The following is a 6103-nucleotide window of genomic DNA, read 5'->3' on the forward strand; positions in this document are numbered from 1 at the left end:
CGGCCTCTGAAAAGTCCGAGGAGACCCATGCTTCCTGGAAGAAGGGGATGGCTGACCGCGTCCAGTGCTCAGGAGATGAGTAGGACAAGGACGGAAGTGTGTCCCCACTAGCCCTGGCAGCACAGTCTTGAAAAGGCCGGTGCGACGAACCTGCCTTGTGTATGTTAAAGAGCCCGACATGGTAACAACCTGTAAGAGATGTGCTTTGAAGAGGCACTGAGAAACCAGCCAGTGGCTGCTAGAAGGTCATGCACACGCACACACGGGCACACGCACATCCTTCAGTGATAACGTTGAAGCACGTGCCCAGGTGAGTTGGAATTTCTAGTAAAACCAGAGGGTTAACGGTCTTAGTGAAGGGTTGCCATACAAATACAACCAGAGTGACCAGTCTCTGATGTGATGTATTTTGTCCTGAGTGAATTTTTTATATATCATTTGAGTTTTTTAATTGAGAATACGTTTAGATTCATAGAAACGTCGCAAGAATACAGTCTCCATCTACGCAGAACCCAGTTTTCTGTGTTCCCGGCATTTCGGCAGGGCGTTCGTTACCGTTAAGAAGCCGGCGCGGGTATGGTGCCAGCATCCAAAGTCTCACACTTTGCTTGAACCTCCTTGGCTTTTCCCGCTGTGCTTTTTCTATTCCAGGATCTCATCCCGAAGATCACATGACAACAGGGCGTCCTGTCTCCTTGGGCTCCTCTTGGCTGTTGCCCGTGTCTTCAGCTTTAGTTGGTTTTGATGACCTTGGCAGTTCTTGAGGACTTCTGTTCAAGTATTTTGTAACCTGTCCCTCAACGGAGGTCCGTCTGAGGTTTCTCCTGGGACCAGCTAGGACTGGGGTCATGGGCTCTTGGAGGAAGACCACGCAAGTGCTACTTTCATTGTGTGCTGTCAACATGACTGATCACTGTTGGTGCTGACCTCGGGCATCTGGCTGCGGTCACATTTGACAGGGTTCTCCCCTGGAAGGTGACCCCCCCCTCCTGCCTCTCTGCACTGCACTTCGGGGAACCCAGTCACTCTGCAGCACCCACTGGTAGGAAGAGCAAGGAGAAGCACATTCACCGAATATTTAGACTTCTTCTACATGGGAGATTTTTCTGTTCTTGATGGGAGAAAATTTAAGGGAAACAAAGCAACTTGTGGGACATCTCAGCACAGTCTGCCTTTTAGTAAAAGGCGAGCTCATCAGCAGGACCCAGGGTGGGTGGGAACGAGGGACAGATTTGGAGGCTGGAGGGCACATAAAACAGGCAACACTCTACCCACTGGGGATGGGGCTAACTTCTCTAAGTTTTGGTAAGTGCTGTGGAAGTTTACCTGGGTCCCCAGGGAAATACATACATAAATAACTGTTTCTTAAGGAGAGATCTTCCTTTGGTGTTTGAAATACCTAAGACTAGTTAATCAAATCTCTCAGATCCTGTGTTTTATAGCCAACACGTTGATATGTGCGCCCAGAATATGGTCATGTGATCACTAGATTTTCCTTCAACTGTATCTGTACGATTGGTAGTCACTGGTCTTCGGGGAAACAGAAAGATCATCCCTTTTCTTCCGTTGTCTTTTTGTTTTGTTCTTCAGATTGTTTTGAACCAAAATTTTTTGCTCAGGACTTGAGATTCTGTCATTCTTTTCAGTGCTCACCTGAGTGCAGGGATGGTGAGGTTTTTCAAGACGCACAAATATTCTCTGCTTATTTACCCTTCCCTGTGGGAACCCGTGAGGAATGGCTGGGCCCAGCGCAGATGGCTCTCTTGACCAGTAAGTGGACACATGGTGTTGCTCCTTGAGTCATTGAGGTGTCCGTCCAACTGGCCCGGCCACGCAGGCCGACTGCGAGGTCGCCTCCTCACGTGCACAGGTGATTCTCTTCTGCGAATGACTGTTCTTTTCAACATTGCTGTTAGCATTAACGGACAACTGCCAAACTCGACAGGACTGAGTGTCTTCCTGAGCGCGGCCTCCCAGGGACCTACTGGAGGGGAGACAGCTGGGGACAGTGTGGCCCCCTCCACAGTGGGACTCCTGGAACAGCTCTGTGACTCAGAGGCAGTGAAGGATCCTCTTTAGGAATCACCTTTTGAAATGCAAGGTGTGGGGACAGCAGTACAGAAGCTGGTCACAGAGCAACTCTGAGATAAGCCGGGAAGCATGAGACACTCCGTGTGTCTCAAGTGAGTGTCACATGCCCTTCCTCATCAGCACTCACTGGGGGAGTAAAAGGAAATGAGGTCCTCGTGTGCTCACTTCCTCTGTTCCAGGGCCACGAATAAAGCCCCCAGGCAGTTTCCTCTCTCAAGGAGCCCTGCCTCTCCATGGTGGTCAGAAGGGAGCCACCAGGGACAATCTGGCACCTTGTTTGGAGACACTAGTGAGTTCAGGTGTGTGCTGGATAGCAGCCAAGAGGTGCAGGCACAAGGGACTTGGAAGGCGTGTGCTCTTGTCCCCCAGGCATTCAGGGCGGGGCTTATGTCTCCTTCTGAAGCTCCACTTGTTATCAGTCTCTAGAGGTCGCCTTTTACAGACCCCCCCTGCCTCCCCACCCCCGGCAAGACGTCACAGGCGATCGCAGGGATTGGAAAAGCCAAGGGTGCACAGTGGACTTCCACACGGGGCTCCCTCCACCCCAATTCCGTGTGAATTTCCCCCTTGTGTAGATGCACAGTAGGGGGAGAGGGGGAGCCTGGGGTTGGTTAGTCCAGGGCAGCTTCTATATTCCAAATCTTGAATTCCTCAGCAAAGAAATTATTCATGGGTTCCTTCTCGGTCCTTATCCTTCACAATCGGGCTTTTTCTAACACTTGTGGAGAGAGGTTTGCTCGCAGGAGGATAAGGAAAGCAATTATAAAATCCTTAAAAATAAAAGCGAACTGTCAAAGAAATAAAAGAGTGTCGAGGAAGGACACTTGAGAAGCCCGTGACCAGGAGGGCTGTGTGCAGACGCTGCTGTGAACCTTCTGAGCCTAAGGTTTCAAAGGGAGGATTTACAATAAGTCACTTCACAGTTCCTGCTGAATGGGTTTATTTTGGTTTTTCTCTGCCGGCGCTTTATCTCCAGGATCTTAAGGTCCAAGGATGGCTCTTCTCCCCGGAATCCGGCCCTTAATCACTTGAGGGTAGGGGAAGGAGAGGCCAGCCCAGCAAGCTTTTACCAATTCTCCCTGCAAGTCAGGTAATGAGGTGATTAAGTCATTAAAGGGATATGCGCATCTGAAAAGCAGTGCTCAGCCCCTCCAGAGGGATAAAGCCCCCACTGCGTCTTTCCCCTCACCGCACTGAAAAGGTGGTTAATCCATTTAACTCAGCTTTCTGTTTCCTTTTCTTGCCTTTCTTCTTCTCTCTTTCCCTCTCTCTCTCTCCATTTTTTTTTTTTTTTAAAGAAAAGGAAAAACTAAAACCGGGAAGCTATTCGGGAATAGTCTTTCAACAACGTAGACTGACAAATGCCTTTTTTTGGGGGGGAGGGGGTCCCTGGGGAGCAGCAGGATTTCAATAGGCAAAAGCCAAAAGCACTTCAGTAAGTGGTCCGGGGAGAGAACACAATGGGGGCTTCGGATCTGGGGATTTGCCTATCAGGTCATTAGCCTGATTAGTAATCCGATGCCTTTTGAAGTGGACCTTTTTAGCACACCTTTTGTCTTTGCTAAATGACGAGCTGGCATTTTGTGTCCTGTTTCCTCCCAGGTGACTCGCTCTGGGGCTCCAAAGAGGTAGGGAAGCCCTTGCAAAGAGACACTTCCTGGCTTTATCTCCCTGACACAGCAAATCCAATTTTCTGACTCTTCATCCTTGGAAGGAAGCCTCCTTCAAAGGAGGAGGAGGGAGGGCAGAGAAAGAAGAGGAAATGGCGTATTTTTTTTTTTTTAAGAAGCTGTATTATGGGAAGGAAAAAACATTAACCACGTGAATAAATCATGGCAAACTTGAAACTTCATTGGTCTTCGTACGATCACAGTGATCAATATTTCTAAATGCCCTAATAGCCTTGAAAGTGAGGTGACTTCTGCAAGCAGCACCTGAAAACATGTCCCCCTGACGCTCCGACGGTGGCCTTTAGGGTTTGGACCCCATGATGCAGCCGACCCGCACCCCTCCTCCTGCGGGAGACCCACACAGGTGGATGGTGCATTTGCTACATAAGCGAGTCTCACGGCCTCTCTTCAGACGGTTGTGCTGCCTGCTGGAGGCACTTTGTCCAATATCTTCGCAGTTACTGGTGGACGAGGTTCAAAGGCAGCACCTGATGCCAGGCTGGAGCCAATGATGGGGCAGGAGAGCCGGTCTCCTGGACACTGGTCCACAGCCGCACCGCCCCCTGCAGGCCACACACGTAAAGTCAGAAACGGAAGCATCTATCTCCTGCGTGGAGGTCGTCGTGTCAACGCTGAGCATTGTCCAGTTTAAAACCGTTTCTCGTCTTTTTTTTTTTTAATTTAATGGAATTAATTTTTGAGGGTGATTTTATTATGTTTTAATTGAGATAGAGTTGGCCTCAACGGTACATGAGTTTCAGGTGCACAATATACAGATTCAGCAAGCCTCTCTGCGATGCGATGCTGTGCTCACAGCCAGGGCAGCTACGGTCCGTCCCCGCACGGCACGACACCATTGCCGACGTTCCCCGTGCTGTGCCTTTTATTCCTGCCACTTACTCATCCTGTAGCTGGAAGCCCCCTTCACCCACTTTGCCCCTCCCTCTCCCCTCCCCTCGGGCAACCATCAGTCCTGTGTTTAGGAGGCCCTTTCCGCTTTCCTCCTTTGTTTTGTTGCTTTGGATTCCACCTACGAGTGAGATCACGCGGGATCCGTCCTTCTCGGTGTGACTTATCTCACTTAGCATGACCCACTCTAGGTCCACCCATGTTGTTGCAGATGGCAGGTCTCACTTTCTATCTCCCCCCCCCCCCCGAGTAATAGACGTATGTACGCGCCCCATCCTCTTCATCCATTCGTCCGCAGGCGGGCACCCGGGCTGCTTGCATATCCTGCTATTGTAAAAAACGCCATGAACAGCGAGGTGTGCGAATCTCTTTGCATCGGCGTTCTTGCAATCCTTGGGCGAATACCCAGCAGAGCGACGGCTGGGTGGTAGGGTAGTTCTATTTTTAACTCTCTGAGGAAGCTCCCTTCTGTTTGCCAGAGCGCTGCCCCAGTCTGCGTTGCCTCAAACCCCAAGCTACCAGACAGCGCTCTCCCAGGCTGAGCAGCGTCATGCGATTCGCACGTTCAATGCCGATGTGTGATGCCCGAGCAGCGTTGTAACCAGTGTGACCTGTGGCGTTGGACGTTGGTACAAAGCTTTCTATCCCGCGTCCTTCACAAGCGGCACGTACACACGTATGCTAAGTACACGACCCTTGGGCGCTGCGCCCACGTCCACACAGTCCTTTCTGATCTTCAGGGCAGGTAGGTTCCTATATACAACTTCCGCGCCAGGACCCCCCGAAACACGCATGCCGCCTCCAGGGTCTGATCTGACCTCCTGAGGACCCAGCCCCACTAGCCCTGCCGGGTGGCAACGCTCACTTACATCGCCCCATTGCTACCTCATGTCTTTCGATAGATTACTTCTGGCCTCTTGAAAGAGGAAACATTGAGCACTTTCATCCAAGCGGAAATGACCTCACTATGCAGCAGGAAAGGAAGTGTCTTAGAAAAAGGAGCTCACCACTTCTAGGAGGAAGTTCTTCCAGAAACAAGAGCGGACCCCACTTCTGATGAGATGCTCCACTGTCCACACCCACGCACCCCTCCCACAGGCTTTCCCGGATATGGCCCAAGACCCCTGCTAAAGAGGCGCGGCGGCCACAATGGCCACTGTTCTCTACATCAACCTTCCCTTGTATTTTCCCATTTTTGTTATTTTTTTCCTCTCCTCTTTCCCTCCCCCTTCCTTCCTTCCCTCCTTCCTTCCCTCCCTCCTTCCTTCCCTCCCTCCCTCCCTCCCTTCCTCCCTTCCTCCCTTCCTGCCTTCCCTCTTTCCTTCCTTCCTTCCTTCCTTCCTTCCTTCCTTCCTCCCTTCCTCCCTTCCTTCCTCACTCCCTCTCTTCCTCCCTTCCTTCCTCCCTTCCTTCCTTCCTTCCTTCCTTCCTTC

This window comes from Herpailurus yagouaroundi, unplaced genomic scaffold (genome assembly GCF_014898765.1).
Source record: "Herpailurus yagouaroundi ecotype Mexico unplaced genomic scaffold, PumYag 29, whole genome shotgun sequence".
In the NCBI taxonomy this organism is placed as follows: Eukaryota; Metazoa; Chordata; class Mammalia; order Carnivora; family Felidae; genus Herpailurus; species Herpailurus yagouaroundi.